Source organism: Rhinatrema bivittatum, chromosome 5 (genome assembly GCF_901001135.1).
Source record: "Rhinatrema bivittatum chromosome 5, aRhiBiv1.1, whole genome shotgun sequence".
NCBI lineage: Eukaryota > Metazoa > Chordata > Amphibia > Gymnophiona > Rhinatrematidae > Rhinatrema > Rhinatrema bivittatum.
The window spans coordinates 383,373,666-383,401,404 of record NC_042619.1 but is presented as its reverse complement, the minus strand read 5'-3'; the positions used below and the strand labels follow the sequence as shown (position 1 = coordinate 383,401,404).

At 41.8% G+C, this 27,739-nt stretch overlaps 1 protein-coding gene across 1 annotated transcript in view; it reads right to left on the bottom strand.

Moving 5' to 3' along the window:
• Positions 1-27,739, bottom strand: part of GLRA2 (glycine receptor alpha 2) — a 209,371-nt gene that overhangs the window by 92,754 nt on the left and 88,878 nt on the right. The gene's annotated exons all lie outside the window — the stretch shown is intronic.

Here is a 27,739-nt window from a genome sequence, read left to right as displayed (position 1 = left end):
GCATGCATGAGAGAGAGAGACTGCTTGGTAAGGTGACGGTGTGTGTGAGAGAAAAAGACTGGTGTGTGTGAATGTGAGAGAATGTGATTCAGGGAATGAAAAGCCTGTGCACGTGGAGAGTGAGCATGGAAATGAGAGAGACTGGTGTGTGTGTAACAGAGAGAAAGTGATTATGGGAATGAGAAGCCTGTGCATGTGAAGAGAGTGAGCATGGGCGTGAGAAACCTGGGTGTGTGTGAGACACAGCATAGGAGGGAGAAGCCTGTATATCTGAAAGAGAACATGGGAGTGGGAAGCCTGTGTGTGTGTGTATGCATGAGCGAGATCAGGTGACTGGTGTGTGTGTGAGAGAGAGAGAAATAAAGTGATTATGGGAATGAGAAGCATGTGAAGAGTGAGCATGAGAGTGAGAAACCTGGGTGTGTGTGAGACACATCATGGGAGGGAGAAGCCTGTATATCTGAAAGAGAACATGGGAGTGAGAGACTGGTGAGTGTGTGTGTGTGTGAGAGAGAGAGACAGAGAAAGTGATTATGAGAGTGAGAAGCCCATATATGTAAGTAGAACACGGGAGTGGGAAGCCTCTGTGTGTGTGTATGGCATGAGAGAAACTGTTCAGGAAGGTGACTGGTGTGTGTGTGCGCCAAAGACTGTTTGGGAGATGATTGGTGTGTGAGAGACAGAAACTGGTCATGGAGGCATGACTGGTATGGTGTGTGTGTGAGTCATGGGCACTAAGGAAGAGGACCATAAGTATAGAGCTTAGCTTCTACTGCTGCTTCTGGTGTGTGCCACGGCCTGCAGGGAAGGGGAGTAGGACAGCTGCTGGAGGGGGTAAGTAAAAGTGGCTTTTTAAGTTTATTTTTCTTGACTGCCATTTTAATTGTGTGATGTCTGCTTTTTTGAAATATTTTATTGGTGTTTGGAGAATGTTTAATAGTTTTTATGAGTTTTTAATTGTTGGATGTTATTCTGTTCATAGCTGTTTTGAAACATTTATTCTGCTTATTAGTATAGTTTTGCAATTATTTCTGTGTGGGGATCTATAGCTGCTTGCTAGTTCTGTTTTCCTAATAAGAGGTGTATTGGTTTTTAGGACTTGATTTAATATTTGTAGTGTTGCCTTTTCATAGATAGGGTTGCTCCTGTTTGAGTGTATTCCTTAATACAGGTGTAACTGTGTGTGGATTAGTTTATGTGCATTACTACAGATCCTGGGAATATGTTAGGTCGGTTCTGTGTCTGTTACCGAGATGAAATATTTTGCTAGCATGTAAGCGTTTGTATCGGTCTTATTTGTTGTGTTTTCTCAGAGGACATGCATTGGTGGTAAACTGCTGTCTTTTCATAAGTAGGGCTATTGAGCCTGGAAGTAGAAGGAGTTTGAGTTACTGTTACTGAGATGTCACCAGAACCAGAATATCTTTTTTGTAGGGTGAGTTGTATGGGGAATGTCATAATTCTGCTTTACATCCATTATTGTGGGTCAGGGGGGTTCCCGTGGATACAAACTGTACTTTTACATCTAGCCCCATGACGATCATGGGTCAGTGTGCCATGCATATGAGAACCTATGGTGAGTTGAGTCACATTCACATTATAAATGTCATAATTAAATGATAAGTGTGCACTAAAATCCAACCCCCTCCATAACCCCACCCCCATATGACCAAAGCCCCGCCCCTGCCCCGCCCTGCCGGGCCACGGAAAAATGGTCTTGCTTGAAGCTGGTCCCTGGTGCAAAAAAGGTTGGGGACCACTGGTTTAGGGTACTAACCGCCATAATAAGCAAGCTACCCACATGCTTATTTGTTTACCTAGATTATGAAGTTCAGTCCTTGTTGGTTGTTGCCTGAATGTAAATCCTGTTTTCCACTTTTCCCCCTGCTGTAGAAGCAGAGAGCAGCACTGTATATGTATTCAAAGTGATGTATCAGGCTTAATTGGTTTAGGGTAGTAACCGCCATAATAAGCAAGCTACCCCCACGCTTATTTGTTTACCCAGATTATGAAGTTCAGTCCTTGTTTGGTGGTTGTCTGAATGCTAATCCTCTTTTTCCCTGATGTAGAAGTAATATTTTATTGGAAAAGGTGAGGGCCTTGCCTGTCATGAAGTCATGTAGGTGTCATTGCCTTCTCTGAGACCCAACGGGAGGATGCATGTCCTGCTCTTTGAAGACAAGATTGGGAATCTGATACTGTCCAGCCTTCACTTGCAATTTCCACAGACATGACAGTATAGTTTATAACCACTATTAAAGCTGCCACATCGATCTTTGTCAAACATTCACATTATATAGGCCAAGGGTTTATATGTGTCTCAAACTCCGGCCTTAATCTGTCGTGTCACACATAGTCTCACTCTGAAGAGGGCAAGTCAGTTTGCTGCATCACAGATAGTCATGTGGTGCAGCAGTATGCACATATGTATGTACCCTGAAGATATGCACATTCTTCACGTTTTACCTGCACCAAAATGATAAAGGGGATGGAACAGCTTCCCTATGAGGAAAGGCTGAAGAGGTTAGGGCTGTTCAGCTTGGAAAAGAGACAGCTGAGGGGGGATATGATAGAGGTCTTTAAGATCATGAGAGGTCTTGAACGAGTAGATGTGACTCGGTTATTTTCACTTTCGAATAATAGGACTAGGGGGCATTCCATGAAGTTAGCAAGTAGCACATTTAAGACTAATCGGAGAAAATTCTTTTTCACTCAACGCACAATAAAGCTCTGGAATTTGTTGCCAGAGGATGTGGTTAGTGCAGTTAGTGTAGCTAGGTTCAAAAAAGGTTTGGATTAGTTCTTGGAGGAGAAGTCCATTAATGGCTATTAATCAATTTTACTTAGGGAACAGCCACTGCTATTAATTGCATCAGTAGCATGGGATCTTCTTAGTGTTTGGGTAATTGCCAGGTTCTTGTGGCCTGGTTTTGGTCTCTGTTGGAAACCGGATGCTGGGCTTGATGGACCCTTGGTCTGACCCAGCATGGCAATTTCTTATGTTCTTATGTTCTTATCTCTTACACTGCAGCTGTGATCTGTGAGTCCCATTAGAGTACATTGACCGAGCACTCCTGTCCAAAATACTCAACAATATTACTTGTTACTATTAATTGTTGAGTAACCAACATCGCTGCACACATTTCCATGCTTTCATGGTTGCATGACATTGGTGATGTGCATGCTTGTGCCCACAGCTGAACAGCTCAGCAGTAAGTGCTGTAAAAGACTTCTACAGTTAGTTTAGCAGGCAAGGTTGGGTCCTACAGAGTCCATGTAGTCCTCTGTGTATTGCATTCAGTGTTGACCAAGTATGGTCAGCTGAACTGGGTTTGAGCCTAGAAGCTGCCTCCATACTAAATGCTACACAGTCATGAATGAATAGGCCTACTCCTACCACAGATGTCATGTGCTTGCCTTAATAGGTGATGGCCTTTATGTGTTGCTATCTTCACAGACTTGCGTTTTATGCCACCTGGCCCTTCAGGGGCCCATGTCAGAATACTGTAGTAAGTACGGGTGATGTATGCCTCTGACAGAACTGTTTCCTGTGGCCAGCTATAGATAATCTTTGTATAGGAAGGACTCACCCAGTTACTGCAAGCTGGCACACACCTCTGTTGTTTTATGACAAGCATTGCAAAAACATAGGCCTTGCACAAGTGTAGGTGCATGAAATGGAGCTTGGAGTCCCTACTGCTAACATAAGTGAGTGTACAACTCGGTGACTGACGCGGTGTGTGTGTGTGTTTGTTCAGTCGGTGTGTGTGTGTGGGTGCTGTTGCTTTCAGAGGTTACTCCTTTGGCCCTGCAATCCAAAACCACTTAGCAGGCAGTGTGTGTGTGTACCAAAACTGTGCACACTCTGGTTTAGCATTGCATTGATCAACTGTTTGCCCTCTGGAGAAGGTGTGTCTCTGACAGGGCAGCTTATGGACAGTAGTAGGAATGGTCTGACCTGTTGTACTGCTAATTTTCCACAAGTACACTCACAGTTAATATGTAGTGTTCACAGAGGGGGAAGAGGTGTTCCAGTTGGGCATGGGGAAACATCCAGTATGTTTAAAACATTTAATGTCATACTTTACATTTGCCTGTTGTTATGACCATAATCTCCTCCCCCCACTGATGTTTTAGTACCATCTAATTGTAGTGCTGTTATTATGGGGTGTGCTGCCTACCCACACCCTGGCCCAAAGATTTGGAAAATAATGTAGGGAGGAAGCACTGGTGAAGAAACTGCCCAGTGAATGTGGGAATGCTGTGATGCATGGAACTGGCAGTGTAAAGGACTAGGTAATACTATGCCTATAGGGCCAAATCTGTTGACTGATTAGCATGATGATGCTTTATATGCTGCATGTGCTGAGAAACCTGGTGCATGGTTGTGTGTGTGTGTGTGTGTGGGGGGGGGTTGGGGTTTGCTGTTTCTTTGCTTGCCATATGCAGCACGCATTGCGGAACTCATATTACATAGTCCCTTTTTGCTTTCATGGTTCTCATTTGTTCCCTCTCCGTAGCTCATATCATGCACAGTTCACATAGAGGTTGCCACACCAGCCCCCAGTTTTTTTCACTCAGTCTGTGCTGTGTAGATGGTAGGATGGTACATGTACCATCTTTTGCCCATATGGACAGTACATTTTCAGTGCAAACCTAGCTGAGGTGCGCCTATATCTGCCTACAAATGGAGGGGCCAGTGTTTCCTAAATACCGTACGGACGTCACTTCTACCAAACGTTCACTTCCACTACGTCTCCTTGAATACATTGTCAGCTGTTGTGTGACAGGGAGAAAGGAGGAGTGAGTGAGTGACTAGTGTGTGTGGTACATAATGTGCACAGGCACAGAGTACAGGACGTAGAGTGGTGATGCTGGTGCAGTGGACCAAGAAGACTTCCACAGAGTGAAATTCCTGTAGAGTCCTGCCTTTGGGATCTGGATGCTAGCTGTAAGCTCATCCTTACCTTACACATATTATACAGACTCCTACATTTAGCCAGTACAGGTGTGGGAGCCAGAGTGTTGAAATTAGCCTGGTCCCCGGCACCAGCAGCACCCCTCTAGGCCCTCTGGTGGCTGGCCATGGACATGGTAGAGCAATTGTTACTAGTGACCCAGAAGTTGACAGTGTGTAGGAACATTCGGCAAGAACACATCATATTAGGTTAAGCTTCAAATGTATCTGGTCACATACCCTTGAACTCCTTATCAAAATAATTGGCCAGAAAATAAACTGTTGTCATGATGACTCCAAGTTCGGCTTCACAGCACCCAAGCTATATAATGTGTTGGCTATGAAGGTAGTGAGCAGGTCACATACAGATGCATCTAAGCAGGAGTAACCAAATGGCATGCTGTGTGAAGAAGGCAACAAGAGGCAATAGTGAAGGTCCCCAGTAATGAGCTTCTTCTTTACCTTTGCCTGTCTTCCTTACCAGCAGACATGCAGCTTTCATTCAGGGCGATTCTGTAAAGTGTGCTCGGCCAAAAGCACTGTTTAACATGCCCTCAGATGCACGTTTTCAATGCACATCCACTACCCCTTATGCTGTAAGGGGTGTAGCAGATTGAAAATGCACAGCCAATCTGCATATTTTATGCTCAGAAATTAACGCCTGATCAATGGCAGGCATTAATTTCTGAGCAGCCATAAAAAGTGTACAGAAAAGTAGAAAAAAACGCTTTTCTGTACACCCTCCAACTTAATATCCTAGCGATATTAAGTCGGAGGAACCAAAAATGTAAAAAAATAAAAAGGCAAACAAAAATTTCATTGAAAAAAATGTGCCAGCTGGTCAGGTTAGGGGAATGGATTCTCATTTTTAACAGCGTCTGTTTTCCTAACCGATGGCTGTTAGTGGGTTTGGAAAACCAAAGCTCAGAAAATTGAGCGTCAATTTTTTGAACCCACTGACAGCCATCTTTCCTAGGTTTCTGCTAAAAAGCAGGCACTAGGGATGCACTATTGTCCCTAGCGCCTCCTTGCTAGCATGAACCCTCATTTAAATTCAGGATCACGCGCCCAGGAGAAGTGGCTAGGCATGCATTGAGAGAGCAGGCACTCAACATGGAGCGCCCATTCTCCCGCGCTTCTGATTGCCTGATTGTTATGCCATACCCCTCCATATGGTCTTGCATGCTCAATCAATGCACGATTGGAATGAGGCAGGCCATTGTAGCATGCACAGTCATATAGAGAGCAAACCTTACATTTTTGGTACCATAATCAGTTAAAACACAAAATGAAAGGACATAACCATAAATTTGTATTTTCAAAACAGTGAGCACTTTATTAGCAAGCACATGTAGTGTACTGTTTGAAATAAAGACAATGTCTTATATAATCACATTGTGCAAAGACTAGATAGCAAATAGGGAAAAAACATTGAATATTTCATGTCAGCACATTCTGTGTACATCTGTACCTTAATAGATTGAAATGACATCATGACATATAAAGGCATTGCATGTTTTCCTTTACGCACAGTCATGATTACTACTAAGAACATAGAAAGAGGAAGTGGCACCCCTAAAGCTATAGTAGTGCTGTAACATAACAGCTATATTCAGCACTATTATGTGCCCTGAAGCCAAAGACCCCAGACAGTCCATGTTGAAAGAGTGTACTCAAAGGGGACAAGCTAAGGGCCATGGCAGCAAAGTTCAAGTAAAGGCAGCTAGACCAGGACAGTAGAGCGCAGCAGCATGGAGACAGTAGCCCCAAGTGAAGACACAGCAGCATGGAGAAAAGAGGCCCATGTGAAGATGCAGCGGCATGGAGACAAGAGGCCCAGGTGAAGCACCAGCATTGAGACAGAAGTACCAGGAGGAGTTAAGATGAGAGGAGATATCGGCATCCAGAGCAGGATATGAGACATGATGCCAAGCGGCAGCAGCTATAACAACTCAGGATAATGCTTTAAGAAAGATGGAATATGGGCAGAGCATGGAGGAGGGCCGTACAGTTAGTCTGCAGGACCTAAAAAGAACAGTTGAACTACCTTCTTCATGCCAACACAGGAACTCTATAGTGAGGATGGGCCCAGCAGGCTTCTTCCATCTAGCCAGCACAGAAACTCTGTGCAGAGCCCAGGCCGGCTTGTCATATATGTGTGGTTGTATGACATTAGAGGCCACGTGGCTATGTACTTCATGGCCCCTTGCAACAACTTGGCTGGCCTGTTGGTGGGGGTGTGAGTTTGGGGGGGGGCCTATTCCTTGCCCATGTACCACCATGGGGACTGCTCTGTGGTGTCGATTTTGCCAGATGGAAGCTCTGCCATCCTTAATAAAATCTGTGTCAGAACATTGGTAAGGGTGTTTATAAGTCCCATCAGTGTAGTAACATTGCTCCTGTTTGCTGTTGCAGAATCCAGTTTTGTCTTTTTACAGCTCTCCTTAGCCTGAATAGCTCTGCCCATATGTGTCTCTGGTGTTCTACTTGCCTCCTTTGCAGCTAGTGCAGCTGCTTCTGTATGGACTATTCAGGTGTGTGTGTGTGGGGGGGGGGGGGGAGGATGCTGATGGAACATGTGCTGCTGGCAGTGACAGTGGTGTTGGGCTTTGTGGCTGCAAAATTGGCATTAGTGGGCTTGTGGTCTCCTTCTTGTGGCTGATTAGTGGTGGTTCTGGATGGCCCTATGGTGTGCTGGCTCTACTTTTACTTGATCCTGGAGGCACCTACTCCAGGCTATGTTCCTCCATTAACTGGGATAGGTTGAGGGACACATTTAGTTGGCTCGGAGAACCCAGGGGTTCCAGCATAACAAAAGCTCCAGAGGCCTGCTGCTGCTCCTCCTCCTTCTCCTCAGTGCTGACCTGCATCTGTGCCTCCATAAGAAAAGGCTTTTCTAAAGCAGGTTGTGGCTGTCTGGTCCATGGCCCTTGCTGGCTGGTTCCTGGGGCATCCAGGCTGCTCCCTGGGGCATCCTGGCTGGTTCCTGGGGCCTTCTGGCTGGGACCGGTATGTTGATGGGTAAGAGCTGTGGAAACAAAACATAATACATAAGTACCAATGGGAGTAAGTACCCTTTTTTCTTTTGGCATCAGAGGTGCACTTTGCTTCTTTGTATTGTGAGCATCTGATGCCAAATGATATGTACACCTGTTGCTGCCTGCCCTTTGTAGGTGAGATGAACTTACTGGCTGCAGCTCTTGTGGTGTCCAGCCACTCATCCATTCCCTCAAATACATCTGGTCCCAGCCTTTGGATTAGGCGATTCTCCATTTCAGTGATGACTATGGGACATGGGGTTCCTCCTCCAGTCCTTTGTTGGTGTTTGTAGTGAGCCGCCATCTTGGCTTTAAGCTGTGCCTTTATATCTCTGTATCGGTGGGTAACCTGCTCCCTGCTTCTTTGTATGCCGCTCTGCCTGGTGATGTTCTGGGCTAGGCTTCTCCAGATCTGGGCCTTGGCTGCCTTTGACGTTTTAGCTGCCCGGTTGCCAAACAGCATGGCATAGTTTTCCAGGACACCTACTATTACCATTTTGTTCTCTATGATGCTGAACTTTAATGGCACAGAGATGAAGGTGTCCTGCTGCCAGATAGGGGTGCCATTTCCTCTTCCAGAGAGGTGTCCTCCCTGTCCTCTCTCTCCATCCTGCTCAACTCTCCCCTCCCTCCCTTCCTCCCCTCCCCCGGGCCCTGCCTTGCAAACTCCCTTCCCCTCTGCCTATCTCTGGCTTGGCTTACTCCTCCCTCTATTCTTTCACACACACATACACACACACACACACACAGACAAAATATAAAGTTTAATATTCACAAAAGGAAGCATAAAACAATGCACACAAAACTCGCTATTATAAACTCCTATCACCACCATAACAACTACCCTCCTCTCCTCTAAAACACCCCTCGATACACCCTCAAAGAGACAGCTGCAGAAAGGTTTTATATATATATAATATGCAAAAATAAAATATTGCGCGATGATGCAACCCAGTACACAATGACATAGTGCTGTGTGCGTACTGTTGTGTCGTATGTGATGATATTTTGCCGCATGTGATGGAATTTTGCAGTATGTGATAAAATTTTGCCATGTGAGTTAGCTATTAGAAATGTGCTTCGGGTAAAAATTTTGTGTCTGGCTTCATTTCAGGGCCCCCCGTGGGAATTTCATTTTTCTCACAGTTTGGGGGTTTTTTTTTCGGGGGCCCCAGTTTTCGGGTTAGCGCACACTAATGGGAGTTAGTGCGCACTAACCTGGCAGAGTGGAAATTGCCTAATTCTGGAAAAACGATTGCATATCCCTATTATCTATAGCCATCACTTTATCCTAATCATGCTCCCCCCACACTTTTTTTTTTTTTTTTTATCGCTGGCGCTATTTTTGCTATATTTATAGCATTTTGATGAAGGTAGGCCTCGGATGGTATCACATTCCTGGATATACATATTCAGAAAGATCAACTCTAGCTGTCAACATCCCTGTACAGGAAACCCAATGACAAACAATTTATTGTTATTTTCAAGTTTTCATCCGAGTCATCTATAAAGGAATTTACCGGTTGGTCAGTTTTTCCAGCATTTGGGATTTTAAAAATCAAGCAAATAATATGGCTCAAAGATTCTTGGAATGAGGTTATCAAGTATTAGAAGAGCATATCGCTGAGCTCTATATAGCAACCGTGATCTTTTGATGACACCCCTACAAAGAGATGCTCCAAATTAACAGATTTGTGTACGACGTTCTACCACTACTTAAAAAATATGCCCTATCATTAAGAAACAGTGGCCCATTTTACAGAGCCATCCATCACTGGGAGAAGGTCCGATTTTTGCCTTTTCCAGAGGGCATAACATCAAAGAGAGGGTTTTTCAATCTGCATTGGATTAAATGAATAGTAGAAATGCCACACATCCTCCAGAATGTAGTGATTCATGTCAATTTTGTCTGCAAAAAAGAGGGATTGATTATATGACAACTCCATCAGGTGAACAATTTAAATGTCTATATGGCAGAGCTTGTCAAGCCACATTTGTGATCAATTTGCTTGTATGTCTCTGTAACCTGTGTTCCATCAGAAAAATAAAGTGAAAGACTCGGACTTGAATAATTGAACATAAAAGCTGTCTCAAAAACCAATTTGTAAATGCTCCCATTGTACAACATTGTTTGGGGAAACAACACACTTTTGAGGAACTAAAATGGTCCTTATTGGACCACATCAACACAGATTGGCGGTGAGGGGACAGGTGAAAATACTGAGTTGAAAGGAACAGTATTGGATTTTACGGCTTAACACAATACATCCGAGTGGGCTGAATTCGGAACTTGAATGGCATCTATTTCAGTAATACAATTTGATATGCATACACAGACCTTGACTAATTGATGATGCCTCGATAATGACATTGTTGATACATATGTCACATAATACACACCAGTAGAGAAATCAGTAGCCTTTCTAAGAAATTCATTCCCTCTCTTAGATAAGTGACGAGAAGATGTTTGCATGACCAGGACCTGACTGCATCTAAAGGGAGTTTACAATCAAACATATTTGTATTAGTTTTAACTTGTCAGTATTCTCTCAAACTGTATTTACATCTTGCAGTTCCACACTGAAGAACTGAAATAATAAGCTTTGTCTGAAGCCCCTGATACAGCAACGGGTGATACATAGTACAATGTCGGGCCAATTCATCAGTTGAATACATTTATTGAAGGACAACAACAAAGGGGAGTAAGATTCTCTCAATTTTTAACTGCAAATTTTCATAAAAGAAACAAAAAAAAAGGGAATGGTGATGTGGGGTGGACTGTAATTTATTACAATGATCCCAAGGCATACAATATTTACTTGAAAGCATGGGTCTTATGAACAGTCCTTTCACTACATATAAATATTTCTTGTAAATTTAAAATAAATTGTCTTTGGCTTTGGTGGGAGTTTAAAAAGTCTATAAATCATTGGTGAGTGCTGATTAATTTATTTGTTTGACTGCAAATTAGTGACTCAAATTTTTGGGGCGAGGACATAAAGTAAAAACATCACTAGACTGAATATAATAGACGATGGACGCTGCTGTTTAACTGAGTAAATTTAAGTAAATCTTTGCATATCTGAACCTGTATTTGAACTGGGTGTGGTGGACGTGGACCCTTGTATCAAGGTGGAGTTGGCGCAACCTGCAGGGTGGAGCCCTGTAGGTCTCCCACCATCAGCTTGGCAGACTCTGACAAGGCAGAAGCCCAACTGAAACTTTGCCTGTCCAGGTCATGTTACCCTTAGGTTGAGCCTTCAGTTACTGGAGCCGGCAAGTCTTAGGTGGGGGCCTCTGCTGATCAAGGGAAGATCTGTGTGATGTCGGGCATGGACGTCAAAGGCAGATTTTGGTCAGAGCAAATAGCATTCAAGAGAAGTCCAATAAGCAAGCTGAGGTCAAAGCCAAAGATCTGTCCAAGGAAAGGCAGAATGGATAGGCAGCACAGGAGCAACACGAGGCAAGGCACACTGAAGAAATGAAGAACTGAAGGCTGATCACATCTTGAAATCATTGAAATCAAGATGAAGGGTACAAGAACTGAAGACCAGGATGAAGACTAGACACTGAAGATGAAGACAAGGAACTAGAACAGAATGTACAGGAACCAAAAACAGGACACTAGCAACTCGCACCACAAGAAGCAGGCTGACCTATTGTTGAGGCACTGGAATCATGTCAAGAGAGACCTTTTATAGGCCTCAGTAGCAGGCATCATCAGTAGGTGCCATGAGGGATTTCTCAACATGGTCCCTTTAAGTCCTGAAGAGGAGGTACACGCATGCTCACCTAAGGCAACACACTGTGTAGAGAGTCAGCGGTGGCCTCCAGCCACGTCAAGGAAGGGCAAATTGCCTGGAAGAAGTTGTCATTGGCATCCAGCTGCCTCAAGGAAGGGCAACTTGCCTGGGAGAAGTCAGTGGCTGTGGGATGCCCTGCCACAGGTTGGGCCAGAGGTAAGAGCAGCAGTCTGTAGGAAATATCAATTCTTGCTAACAGGGATAAGCAACTAAGATGGATCCTCTGGCCTACTTAGGCTATGTAGAGCTAAATGCAGGGAAAATGGACTTTGGCATTTGGCTATGTCTAGCCAATTGCAGAGATGAGGAAGCATCCTCATTACTGTGCATGTGACAAACTGAAGAATTATTATCCTTGCTAGATAAGCTGGCACTAAAAATGGGGCCAAAAGAAACATCAGCACAGATGGTGCTGTGTGGGACTCGGTACTGCGATGATAATGAAGCCTCTTTATGGTCCTAATATCTATCCAGGATAAAAGTTTATCAGAGCTCTGTCAGATCCGTGAAACTGTTAATCGTCAAAATTGACCACTTGTTAAACTCTAGAGTGAAGAAAGGACTCCCAAAAAGAGCTGGAATCTGTGAATTGAATGCCTTAATTATGTATTCACCTGACTGTTCAGGAGGCTATTGAATATGTATAGGTAAACCCTTGAAAAGGGGAAAGGTAACAGCCCTCTGGGTCTGCTGTCCGCTGCTCACCGCCAATCAGGAGTCCATCCCTTGCATGGCTGTGTACCCTGGGCCGCGGTGACTTGTGGAGACAAGGTCTAAAACTTCGGAGTTAACAGACTGTCACTTCAGTGGCCATGACTGTGTATCTATGCTGGAGACTGGTGAAGAGAGGGATCGCCCCTGACCAGCCCAAGAACGAAGCTACTGCTACTGTCACCTGGTAAGAATCTGGCTTCATTTCCTACCCCAGGGGTTAGTAAGGTAGAGTTTATTAGCATTCAAAAGTAAGTCTTGGCTAAAGAGAGGTGAGACCAGCAGAAATTAAGGGTAGTTTGATAATCTCTGGACGTTAAATATGCTTTGGTTACTGTTGTCTCTTATTGCCTGTGTCTGTAATTGCCTATGTGTGTATTGCCTGACCAAGTGTTAAGCTTAGTCCTGTGTAGCCTATAAATAAAGGAGATTTGTTTTTATTCAGACAGTTCTGTAATTTTCTAACAATGATCAAGGAGGGCTGCCGGTAAATATTGTATATAAGGAAGGTGGAGTTAGAATCATATGCTAATTTCCCTATAGGTCCGTGTAGCAGCCCGCAGACTGGTGATCGTAACATTGGGTTTGCACATTCCTATGTAAAACTTGAACTAGGCCTCTATAGAATTAGTCAAAAATAAAACACTCTACCAGAAGCAGAGGGAAACAAGGGAAGACTTGCAAAACAATTTGTATGAATGTTTGGGGGGTTTTCCTAAAAGAAAGAAACCCTATAATTGAAAGACATGTTGGTATTAGTCCAGTCCTACTACTACCCTTGGACATCCTTAGCAAAAGGGAAAAACTTGTGCTTTAGAAGGGGGGTCCTTCCGTGCTACAGTAGTCCTGCCCCCTGACACCTAACATTACTTCCCATTCCTCAGGAGCTCTAGTGAGGCAGGAGCAGCAGCAGTTCATGAGCAGAGACATCTGAGCAAGTGTGGCTTACTGTGTCCCCACACATTTCAAGAGTCAGCCCTACTCCTGGGACATGGTCTTGGTACAGAAGAAAAAAGTGACCGAGATTATATAAGAGCTTTTGCAAATAAAATATTATTCTCAACTAAGGCTGCCGAAACATCCCAAGTTGACCAAACAAGCTGCACCAGCCATGGTTTTTGCCCTATTGCATGCATGGACTTTTAGTTCTGATTATCTAAATAAAAGCAATGCAATAATAAAAACTACAACTTAATACATTGGAATGGGGTAAAACCAGGAGTGGATGAGCCTGTTCAGTAGACCTGGAGTAAGTTGGTAACCCTAGTCTCAAAATATAAGAATTCCAATTTTAGAAACAATGAGGAGGAAGTTCATGGATTTTGGAGGAGCTGAGAAACTGTTGGAGGCAATGGTTTGTGTTTCTGTTTTATTTTGTGATGGATTTTTCTCAATATTGAGCTAGATCCATAAATTTAATGGACAAAAAAAAAGGTAAATTTCTTTCAATTCTGAGCTAAATGCATAAGTTTATGGGAAAATGATATTTTGTTTTCTGGCTTTTATATAGATCAGTGGCCAATTTGCATGTTGTGGAGGCAGTGCATGCAAATTTTCTCTCATGCATATTCATTGTGGATATCCTGAAAACCCAACTGGCTTGTGGGCCCCCAGGACAGGGTTGGGGATCACTGATACAGATATTCTGAAAATATGATTGCAGTAGATTGAATAGTTTAAGAGATAATTAGGGTGAATTTTCAGAGAGCTATGTGCATACAAATGAGCATATACGTGCATAAATAGTTTGCACTCACATAATCACTATTTTATAAAAGTCGAAAGTAAATGCATACTTTATATTTTATGCACACATATACTCGTAGAAAAAGGGGGCTGCCTAGGAGCTTTCTGGGATGGGGCCAATAGTTAATGCTCATAAGTTGATAATTTAAAAAGACACTTACACGTCCATTGGACAACTTGTATAATTTTACACCTGCTAATTATCATGCATAATTGAGATCAAACTTGTTTATTGCATATTGTTGGGCAGGTGGGAGGTCTGGATGAACTGTTGAGGGAGCTGAGGTTGAAAAGCATGGAGGATCTCAATGATCTGGAGGACTGAGGGAACTGGTGGAGTAATTGATTAAACTGATCGTTTCACTTCCACCCACGCGTTTAAAATATTTCTAATTTTCGCGGTTAAATCAAGCTTTATGCAAATAAGTCCTACTTTATTTTCACGTGTAAAACGTGCACATATTTTTACAAAAGGTAGGAAAAGTACGTGTGTTCGTTCAATGCATTGGAAAAACTTGCTTTCAATGCATTTGTGTATTCATACGTAAGCATCTATTCGTGCGTATATTGCGGGGTTGAGATACGCATTTTTATAATATGCCCAGATTATAAAATACTTTAGTGGATCTATGAGCAGCCAATAACATGCATGCGGAGTCGGCCCTGGAAGAGGAGGAGTCGGGGCGTCACCGGGGCCCACTTTGCGAGGACGGCTCGGACAGCGAAAAGGTAAGGAGCCTTTTCGCTGCCTATTTTGCGCCCAATAACTACACCTTCTATGGTGTAGTTATTGGGCGTGATGCCGGCAGTGATCGCACCGCGGAGGTGCGATCGCTGCCTGCTAGCGCAGGACCGCCCCCTCATTACCGCATTTTTCTAAAGTACCTCAGGCCTGCGTTACTTTAGAAAATGAGGCCCAATGTGTGCGCAGACAAAACAAACACAAATAAATTGTTTGGATCTGGCAGTTTCCCCCTATCCCTTTTTTACTCCCAGCTCAGTTAAAATTAGGCTTGGACTGGCCCCGTCAGCCTTCATTTACAACTACCGGGGAGTTTTGTCACAAACATCACAAACGTTAACATACCGAGTTTGGTCATTGCAGTGACAGTCATGAGCTGAAGCCGTACACCAGGGCTTCATCCAGAGTTTTAAAATATTGGGCCCTGATTCCAGCCACTTACAATGAAGATAATTCCTTCCCCCTAGAGGCTACTAAGCAATTTTTTTTTTTTTTTAGAGAAAAAAAGCACTAAAACCTTTAGATCATTGTTGCAAGAGCTTACAGCATTCTTTAATATGAAGGAACATCATTCTCAAAATATAAGCGAAGCTACTCTGTAAAGATGTTCCTTCAAATTAAATTATGCCATTTACACTTGAAATAATTATTTAGTCTTGTACTCTGTTGCTGTGTGAATGCCTCTTTTTATTTAATTTTCTGTTACAGTGTGACATTGTTAATTACTATCATTTATGACATATTAACAAACAACTGTCTCTACATTAGGTAGATCAAGTAAGAAAATCAAACCAAAAATTAAAGAAATGGAAAACTATTGAAGTATGTTGCTACCTCAAACCACCCGTAATGTTGCCACCTCAGCTGAAGAAAGCATAAGCCCAGGCAGGCAGGACAAGTTTCAAATGCAAGGGTTTTGTTTTTTTTGTTTTTTTAAATTTTCTCTAAAATAAAATGATTTATGTTTCCCTTTGGGCCACAGAAACACTATATTGTGTCCCAGCCAATAGCTCAGTATAACATGACTAATGCAATATTTTGAGTTTATCTTTTATTTTTTAGAAGAACTGGCACTTTACATTCTATAAGATCAATTTTCAAAGACTTTCTCACGTAAAAAAGGCCGTATATGCATGTTTATGGCCCGATCATATACAATGGATTTTAATTGTATATATGAACGCAAAAGTACCCCTGTCAAAAAGGGGCATGTCGAGCAGGGTTAGCACATACGCATGCAATGAGGTATTCTAAAAGTGACATGTGCAAATGTCTTCCACGTACATGTGTTCATTTACTACTGCTTATTAATGTGCACAAGTGCAAACTTTCCTTTTGATGTTTGACTTGGCCACTGGTGGGTTGGCTTCTCTGTGAGGTACTCTTGAGTCTCCATGAGTCATCATCCCACCACTGCAATCAGACTCCTAAGGTCAGCTCAGATCCTCTCATTTCCTCCACCATTATTTGCATTCCCTCTCCCATCATCTCCTCAGAAATTGGCTAATGGCCTGGACCTAGTACTCCAGCCACAAAGCCAGGCTGAGGAGCTATTGGCAGGTCAGCAAAAGATAGCAAGATGGGTTGAGGAGGGTCTGGACCTCCCTTGGCCAGCAAGGGCTGGCCAGCCTGAGTCATGATATCCCAAGATCCTGGGCAGAAGTGGGGAGATGCCCTATCAGGTAGGTGGAGAAGGATGTCTATTGCTGCTAGCCCAGGGCCTCCTCATGGAAGGGGGTGGGGGGAAGAGGCTGGACTGCAAGGTCCCATTCAGTTGGTAGTAGAGGGGGTGCTGGTGTTGTTGACTGCTGCTGCTCCCTGGTGGTGGCTGCAGAAGCATCAGGAGGGAATGGAACCTCACCATCATCTTTTACTCTTGGGTTCCTCCTCCTCAGATGATGATGTTCATGAGGCATCATCTGGGAAGAGAACAGTAAATGTGTGTAATTTCATATTCTCCAGGATGTGATGTGCACAATCATACAGGCAGTTAGAGGGCATTCCTTTTCTGAGAGAGGTTAGGCAAAAGGAAGTGCTCCTAGCTATGGGACACTCATGCCATGTAGGTAGTGGCAAGACCATAGAATGGTTACTTGAAATACACAAGCTTCCGTTCAGTATTTTACTAGGTACAGTCTTGTCAGGTTGGTTTGCATTGTATTGTGGTCTCCATAGCAAAGCATCAAGGGCATTGATGCAGTACATAGTGTATGGGTGTTTCCAAAATGCTGAAGGGTTTCCAGTAAGGCCTGAGGGTGCCTGCCAGGTAACACTTCATGAGAGTGCTGCCCCTGACCATGAGAAATTCCAAAGTCTATATATGTTAGCATGAGAGTTTGTTTAAGTTCATGGCAGAGGTAGGGTGTGGCTGAGTGGTAGGCCAATAGTGTGGCTGATGATGGAAACAGGACATAGAGAGCATATGAAAATCTACATGATGGCCATCTCATGAACTTATCTTTGGCCCCATCCCACCTGGCATGCAGCTGATCCAGCTACCTCCTATGCTTTTGGCACAGCGCCTAGGCTGCCTTCTTCATGTCCTCAACCTATATAGAGAAATAAGAATACAAAGTTTATAGTGCACTGTAGTTGCTTCAGTGACATCCATACTTGTTTTTATCTATGTATTTTACTGACATCTGGCGTGAGTAGCATGTCTCTTTGCACTCCCTTAATGCATCTAAAAATGATGTGCTGCCACCAAGCCCAAAGGTCCCCCATAATAGAGTCACTCATTGAATTGCCATGGTATCCCATTTAATGAGGGAACAAGTTGGTCAATCCAGTCAATGGGACTATCCCTTTCCGGAGAGAACACAGCTTTGGGGAGTAACAGGAACCATAGGATAGGGCTAGATTTCCTCTTCTGAAAGAAGAGTGTTGGTTTACTCTACTATTGGGGCCAACCAACAATAAATCTATTACATGACATTGAGGAAGTTCTAACTCATAATTGCACCTTTACTATATCTGTGACTAATGGTTTAAGTTCTCCCTTGTTATCCTTGCCTAATATTTCACTCTTGCATTATATTACACTGGCAATACATTACTACTGGGGGAATTGTGTGCACACAATTTTTAAATTTTGCTAAATTCTGCACACTTTATATTAGTCAAAGTAACAATATACATAACACTATCTAAGTAATTCATTTAAAATGTAATACAGAAAAGCTATCACTCAAAGATGCAGAGTTTTAAATATTTTGAGTAGAATTCCCTTAGCAGTACACTGAAAGAGTGTCTTCCACCTTACTCCCCTGACACGAACTCCTTTCACTCTGCCCTCTCTGGCCCCAATAAATTCACTCACCACGCCCCCTTTCCTCTCCAGGCTCAATCCCTTGTACTGTATCTCCAACTCCAGTCCTCCCCTCCTAGAGTTTGATACCTTTCTCATACAGACCCTCATAAAGGTTCTCTATCCCTCTATTCCTCTCTCACACAAACACACCCTCACGCAGGTTTCCTCTCTCTCATGCCTGTGCACGTACACAGGCTTCATCTCTCTCTCTGTCTTCAGCCACGGGTAGGATGGAGTCTGCTTGCAGCCCACTGGTAGGATGGAGTCTGCTTGCAGCCCACTGGGCATCTCTAATGTTCAGCCACTTCTCTCTTGCACATACACATATACCCTTACACAGGCTCCCTCTCACAAACATGCAACTTCACTCCCATACACACATATTTTATTTGTAATTTTTTTTTCTATACCGGCATTCACGGAGTTCGTATCATGTCGGTTTACATAAAACAAGGGGTGAGAAATACATTATAACGTAAATAACTAATAACATAAGAGTATACATTAAAAGGTAAAACAAGTGCATGGAAGAAAAAAGTTACAATAAAACGGGGTCATTCTAACTGGGATTAGAGTTAGAGGAAAGATAAACAGTTTAACGAGAAGTAAAACATTGTAATGATTGGTAGATAGAGACTGTTTCAGTTTAATAGGAAATGATCAGTAATGCTGCATTTGATGGTAGAGAATCTTTAAGGGTCCGGAAATGCTTTCATGAACAGCCATGTTTTCAGTCTTTTCCTGAAGGTTTGAAGACATGGTTCCTGTCTTAGTTCTAGGGGGATGGAGTTCCACAGTGGGGGACCTGCTATGGAGAAGGCCCGATCTCTCAATGTTATATGTTGGGTGGTATTGTTGTGTGGTACCTGTAGATATTCTCTATATGCTTCCCTGATGGGTCTGTTGGAGGAGTGTTTTTTAAGAGCTATTTACACATACACATACACATATACATACACATACACATACACATATACATACACATACAATATCCAGCTCTCACACACATAGGCTCCCAATCTCTTACATGCATACACATACCCTCATTCTCACTCCCATACACTTAGAATGTATATGTCTAACACACAAACGGGCTGCCAATCACACAGGATCATGTGCTCTCATTCTGAGCCTCTACCTTAGCTACAAGTGGGATGGACTCCGCCTGTGGCTATCTGAGCCTCTGCTCTCCATCATCTTTCACCGCAAGTGGAATGGGCTCTGCTCACAGTCCACCTGAGTGCCTCCATCTTCCACTGTGAGCGGGATAGGTTCCACTCATGGCCCGCTGGGCCTGTCCAAATTCTGCACATGAGGGGAATTCTGTACAAAGATAGAAATGAACATTTCCAAAGCTGATATTCCAATCACTAATCTAAAAAGAAAATAGTTTTGTCTGGGTATTTTATTTTTCTGTCACTTTTGTTCCATTCTCTTTTTATGCCCACTTTCCTCTTGTTCTCCTTTTTTTTTTTTAGGATCTCCTTTCAATTTTTAATTTCTTTCCTCTCCTCTTTTTATTTTTATTTTTTAATAATTTTATTTATTTTTTTCAATGATAAAACACAAGATCACTTGTAACCGCAACTATGACAAGATTTTGAAGATATATCCATGTAATATACAAAATGCAATTTAAATTCCAAGACCAAATATTGTCACAATTATTATTAGTAAATAACAATAGAAAGGGACAATTTTAAACATGAGCGAGAATTAAGGAAATTAAAGTTCAATAAGTAACTCCTGAGCAAACATCCCTAAAACGAGAAAAAAAATTAGCCGATGCACTCATGAGGACATTAGGAATGAGAGTCCAGGAATGTCCGAAGTTGAGAAGGTTCAAAAAATAAATAACTGGAATTCTGGTGTCTAATCAGACATTTACACGGGAATCCCAAATCAAATTTTACAGATTTACTCAAGACTTCTTGCTTCATGGAAAGAAATTTCCTCCAACGATCCTGGGTTGCCCTAGTAATATCGGGGAAGACCCATACTTTTTGACCAAAAAATGGTGGCGATTACAAAGGAAAAATTTCAATACTGAATTCCTCTCAGAAAGAAATGCAAAAGTCACAAGTAAAGAAGCTCTGTCCTGGATAGTCATCTCTTGAGATGATTCCAACAGCTCAGAAATATTCATAGGGGAAATGGGATCAGTATCTTTAGGAATTCCTCCTTCTGATTTAGGAAAAAAGTAAGCCCTGGTTATTACAGGAATGGCCTCCGCTGGAAATTTAAGAATCTGCTTCAAATAACTCTTATACAAGTTTGGGAGCTAGCAATCTTATACATGGGAAAGTCAATATTCTTAAATTTAAGATTCTTAACACATTTTCAACATTTTCCAGTTTCTTAGATGAAACTATATCTGATTGAACCAACCTTTGTTGCACTGATTCTATTTTTTGCAATTTTTGTGTCCAATTCAATAACTTAATACATTTCCTGCCATCCCTTCTGCATCAATGTTACCAACAAGGGCCCTGAACTTGCTGGTTGGTGAAACAGATAAGTAAGGGGGAAATAAGTGTGGGAGCTTGCTGGACAGACTGGATGGGCCGTTTGGTCTTTTTCTGCCGTCGTTTCTATGTTTCTGTTTGGTCTCCAAAGGCCCAACTTGCTTCTCAATAATCAGCACACATCGATTACTTTCCACTACAGCAACAGTTAAAGATGTAATAGCCTTCTCTATGGAAATTAAAGCATTCCACACAGATTCCAGCATTATTTCTTTAGGTTTCTCACAAGCTGACTTTAATAGCGGGCATACCTGAACGCTCTCCGCTCCTTCACTCACGGGGTTGCTTCCACCTTCAATGATCTCCACAATCTTAGGGACAAAGGAGAGGCCCATGGAATCCGTACTGAGCAGATTCTCTGAAGGGATATCCAAAATCCTTTCTCTTCTCGGGGCCATGGTGATGGCATCAATCTTTGTCTCAAATCCAAATCCAAAGGAAATGGGGGTAGAGGCACACTCGGTGCGCCGGGGCTCAAAGAGATCACTTCAGCCATGGAGGGCGATGTTTAACACCTTTCTGACCACTGCCCCCAGAATCCCTAGAACTGCACCACAATGATATCCCTGATTTCGCTCATAGCAACACTGTTCCCTTTAATCTCAGTCCTGGTTTTCTCCAAGTTAACATAAAGACAGATCATCAAGACTAGGTCATCCCTAGCACCCCTGATCCTCTATCTTTATGCACTCCTAAGTTACACCAACATTATATGTACAGAGAAGGGCTACCAAAATGATAAGGGGAATGGAACACCTCCCCTATGAGGAAAGAATAAAGAGGTTAGGACTTTTCAGCTTGGAGAAGAGATGACTGAGGAGGGATATGATAGAGATGTTTAAAATCATGAGAGGTCTAGAACGGGTAGATGTGAATCGGTTATTTACTCTTTCGGATAATAGAAAGACTAGGGGGCACTCCATGAAGTTAGCATGGGGCACATTTAAAAGTAATCGGAGAAAGTTCTTTTTTACTCAATGCACAATTAAACTCTGGAATTTGTTGCCAGAGGATGTGGTTAGTGTAGTTAGTATAACTGTGTTTAAAAAATGAGAGGAGAAGTCCATTACCTGCTATTAAGTTCACTTAGAGAATAGCCACTGACATTAGAAATGGTAACATGGAATAGTCTTAGTTTTTGGGTACTTGCCAGGTTCTTATGGCCTGGATTGGCCACTGTTGGAAACAGGATGCTGGGCTTGATGGACCCTTGGTCTGACCCAGTATGGCATTTTCTTATGTTCTTATGTAAGTTTATAGTTCCACCAATAGTGTTTACATTGTCTCTAAGTTACTCTATTCTGTAAACAAATAATCCACTATTAATGTTTCTGAGTTATTATGTTAATATTTCTAAGTTATTATGGAAAATAAGAAGCTAATTACTTAATAGATTGTTCAATGTAAATCAATGTGATATCTCTGATCGAATGTCAGTATATAAAAATAAATAAATATATGTTTACCCTTTAATTGTGTCTGACACAAGGTGAGCTCCTATTTTGATTCTTGTCTTTGAAGCATTGTAAATAAATACCTGCACCATAACTAAGCTGGTCCAGTCTTATTGTAGTCCCCGAACTATTCCTGCAGCCGCAGCAGGCTTGAATAAACTACAGCACACGCTATAAGATAGCCTGGCCACACGCACAAGTGCGCCCAATTTTAAGTGGATGCTTCAACTGCTTAAATGGGGAAGTTTGAAAAGGGACGTGCGTCAACGAAATTGCCAGTTTTCCCAGTTCATTCCCACTTTGTCCAGTTAACAAATAGGTCCTCCAACTTCCTTTTCTCCATTTAGCCCCGATGCTTTCAACCCCTCCGAAATGGCTCATTATTTTTATTTTTTTACTTACATGCCATCTATAGCAGAAGTAAAGTTATGCAGCAGGGGACCTTGGTGTGCATCAGATCTCCTAAGTATTCACTTGCAAATTTTTGGTTAAAGTCCCGAAACACCCATGCCCAGACCACAAACATACCCCACCCCTTTTTGAGAAATTCTGACATATCGGCACAGTGGTATTTATGCGCGTATCGGGTTGGCCTTTAAAATCCGTTTGGTTCATCAAGCCCAACAGATTGGCACATCCACTAATTTCAGTGCATGTCAGGCTTTCAAAATTCACCTTTAAATCAGAATTAGCCAGCACCTGGCTCATAGTATGGAGAAAGTTGAGAGGTACAGGGTTAAAGGATGTAGGAACTTTAAAAAAATGGAACTATTTTCTGGTGATGTCATCAGAGCAAGGATATACTTTGGGGAAAAAGTTTCATGTGGGAACCTTTGGGCAGAAGACAGATGCAGCACTGTTCACTAGCTCTGCCAGTCTCCAGGCAAAACTTAGGAACCAACTCATCATTTAAGGGGAACATCTACAAAGAAGTGAGAAAAACCATTTATGTATGGATGTGAAGTTCTGAATGATGTAAAAGTAGTTTTTGTCCTAAAGTTGCTTCTGTTTCTCTTGCATTAAGGTAAGGGGACAGGGTAATATTTTGTAAATATATTGGACTGGAACATGGAATATTATACCTGTCCTTAATATTAGAAAGAATTTGTGGAGCGGGAGTAAGTGAAATCATAAGAACTGTTTCCCAACCGCTAGTTTGAGACAAGGAATTTTTTATTATCCTTTTATTTTGCATAGTTAGAAAATGTATTTTATTTATTTAAAAGTTTTTATATACCACATCCTCCAAGGTCAGGAGCAGTTTACAAAGGAACATACATAAAATTATAAATAAGCCATATCATTACAATAAACAATTAAATAATTCAATAAGAAACATATACAAATAGTAATATAATAAAAGTAAACAAAACTAAAAACAATACTGGCTAAATAAAATGGGGCAAGGAGTCGACAGATAAAATGAGGATGAAAAAGAAATTCTATACAAGAAGATTTGTGAAATTAAGAGTCAGACAAATCAGAGAAAGCAGATTTGAAAAAATCAGTTTAACATGCCAAAGGACACTTCACTAGGAAACTCCCAGCTTGCAGAAGAATCTCAGTGTTGGCAAGTCAGTTTTTATCATCAATTTGTTAAAAATAGGAAGTAGAGGATGTCAAGGAGGGATGGACGCCCACTGTATCTTGACTCATCACTCTGTGGATGCCTGCTGCAGCCAGAACCATCACCTAGGATGCCCGTGGCAACCGGAGACATTGGACTGGAGCTTTGATAAAAGGAAGGACCAGAGATAAGTGCAGATAGCTACATTAAAGAGACACACACTAGGTCTGTCCAGACTAACAGTGTTTTGTGAACTAAATAGCAAATCAATTACAAAAAAAGTGAGAGGATAAGAAGAAAAACACACATAGAAGAAAAGATACTTACCTAAAGAGACTCTGTACAAGAAGAGCATATAAGAGAGAAACACAATACAGAGAATCAATTCTTAAAATACAAACTGAACAAAAACAGGCAGAGTAAAGAGAAATAAAGATAATACTTATCTGACTTGTAGCTGGTCTCAGCCTAAAATCCTATAAGAAAAAGAATACAGTTGTTAACCGTGTTCTAAAATATTTCTATTCTAAAAGAAAAAAAGGTATGAATATCTTGACGTTTCAAATTGTTGTCTAAGTGAAAAAGTATTTTCTCCTGTTTTAGGTTCTAGGCAGCTAAGCACAATGTCTTCCAAACATCCAAGACTGGGTCAGAACAGGGTTATGCTACAGGACATTTAACTACCTGGATCTCCTCTAGGTTACCCGGTAAGTGAAATCACTTTTGGTTTTGGTTGTTACCCTGCAATCTGTAAGCCAGAATTTGATGTTATATTATAACCTTGTGTTTCCTTATTAAACTTCAGTTAAAAGTGCATTGATTTTTACTGATCTTGACATCATTTTAGACTCCAAACTCACTAGATAGGCTCAAATACTGTCCATTACAAAATTGGTCTTCATTCAACTATGCCAATGCTGCCTTTTGCAGATGGACCGGACTTTGCAACAGTCATCCAGGTCTGTGTAATCTTCCATTTGGACTACTGCAATTCCATTTACATTGGTCTACCAAAAAAAGCTAAATTATTGCTTGCGGCTCATACAAAATGCAGCAGTGTGTTATTTGTTAAATGCTAGCAACTATGACTGGATCACCCCCATGCCGAAAAACTCTACACTGGCTACCATTCTCTCACTGCACCATTTTTTTTACAATCCCGGTCCTAGCTTTCAAGGCACTCCCTACCTCAACAACTGTCTTACCCTATACACATACTTTCACCCACTGTGCTCACTGCCTCATATATACCTGGTAGTACTAGCCCCCAAGGAAATGCAGTGCTCCAGGATTGGTCCCCATTCTCTGGTACGCTGTATCTCTAGACATTATGCTCATGCCTGATATCCTTACCCTTCAGACAGAGTAAAAAAAAAATCTATTTGGCTTATTGCCAGATTCTGACTTCTGCTATTTAAACCTCATTGCACTCTGTACCTCTTCCTTGAAATCACTGCAATAAGTTTACCTCAGCGTAACCTCCCCATTGTACTGTGCACTAGTTCTAACATGCCTGCTACCTCTTTCCCATTTTCATTTATATACTAGGCCAGATAGTCAGCGCCACTTAGCCGGATAATTGGCAGCAGCTGAATATCTGACTGAATTGAGCTGCCACCACTTACTAGATTACTTATCCAGCTATGTGGAGGGTGGGATGGAGGCATAACGGTGAGCAGCTATGTTAGCCAGATAAGTTAGACCTGCTGTTGAGTAGGCCTAAAGTTAGCCAAATATACTTATCTGGCTAACTTTAAAGTTATCTGGGTATAGTCAGCCTTGTGGCCGTGCCTCTAAAAGTTCCAGCTAAGTTAGCCAGATAGGTTTATCTGCCTAACATAGCTAGCTGTCTAGGCTTTCAATGTGGACCTCAGTATGTCCTCCCATTTATTCTGATCTGATAGTTTATTACTGAGATATCTTTTAACTCACCTATCCTCCATTATTACCGATCTGACATTTTGGGCCCGATATTCAAAGCACGTTCATTGCTATTCAGCTGGATAAGCGGGATTTATGTGGTACTGAATATGCACTTATATTCAGAGGCCACTGCTTAGCTGTATAAGTCCCTTATATTGCTAAAAGGGACACCCACTAAAAGCAGGCGTGTACTGGGCAAATTGGGGGCGAAGCGAATCAGCCATATACTTAAATGGCTAAATACCAGTATTCGGAGTTAGCCACATAAGTATACCTGTAAATTTAGATGCCCCAAACAGCAGATCTAAACTTAGCAGGGTAGACTTATCGGGTTAAGTATATATATATATACACACTGAATATATGCATATATAGATATATATATGCGTATATTTGGTGGCTTTGCTGTGCCGCTGAATATACATTGTAACTTAGCCGGCCAGCTTTGAATATCTGTTTATTTCTAATGCTTTCTATGCCTATTGACATATGTTAAATACTATTTTATTGATGTACTGTTTGCCTATTGTATGCCGCAATCTGTTGTCACTGATGTAAACCTCTTTTCATGTTGGAAAACACTCATCTAATGGAAAAATGTGAGACAAATGATGATGATGAGAAGAGCTGGATTAGGGAGCAGAGTAACTCTTTCTTCGCTGCTCTATCTGCTCCAGTCTCACCTCTTCCCTTCCTGCCTGGGAGGGGCTGGAGCAGTAAGCAGAACAACTGTTTTTTGTTGTCTCAAAGCAGCATAACTCCAGATGGAATCCTGCTTTTCCACATGGGGCCAGTGCAGCCAGGGCTGGTCAAGGGTATTTGGTGCCCTACACAAACCTTACAGCCTTGCAACTCCTCACCTCCACCCCTTCTACACAGAATTAAAAAATTTTGAATTTATAATAGATTTTACATGGAAAAGGACATTCAAAGTAAATCTTGTGAAGCAAATATAGCACAACATATATATTATATTTACATGAATTGCTGCGGTGCCAACCAGAAAACCCTGAAAAAAGAAAATCCACCCCAAAAATGACTCTTGGAACCCATATGGCATTAGAATTATTATAATGTGTATTGGGTATGAGTTTGACCCTCAGAAAGCCATAAGGAAACTGAATTACAATTATAATATAATAATATAATATAGTAAACCTCCCATACCAAAACTGCCAGCACTTAAACAGTGGTAACCCTGCCTATGAAAAGGCAGCACTATAAATATTATATCAGGCCCTAAAATATTTATATACCTCGTATTAGAAAAACCGAATAAGGCTGTTATAGATCCCTATACAGAAACTATAGCAGAATACCTTACCTCAGACACACACAGAATACTGAAAAACCCTCACCAAAGATAGACTAAAGAGACTAGAGATGTGCATTCGTTTTTCCTGAATTAGGCAATTTCAATGAAATTGCCTAATTCGGTATGGTTCTGGGGAACTGAAAAACTAATTGAATTTTTCCGAAATTTCGGAAAATTTGTTTTTTGGGTTAGTGCGCACTATTGGGAGTTAGCACACACTAACCCGAAAATCGGTGCCCCCCTGAAACCCCCCCCCCCCGAACCACGGGAGTAACAAAATTTCCCACAGGGGCCCCAAAACGAAGTCTGAAACAATTAAAATAAATGATGCACATCTCTAAAATAAACCATAAAGTATAAATAGAAATGTGCAGACAAAAACTGAACTGGAAACTGCAACAAGCCAAATCCTAAATACAGTACAACAATGGAAAAACAGAAACATCAAATAAAAAAATCAAGAAATATAAATCAGCAATAGTAGTAAATCCATAATAATACAAAGAATAAATGTCAAAACAGCTAATAATTAGAACATCCATTAATTAAAAACTCATGTTTAAAATGTACCAAGTACCACTAAAATATTTTAAAACAGTAACATAAAATAATATCCCATAATTAAAACTAATAAGGATAAAATAGCCG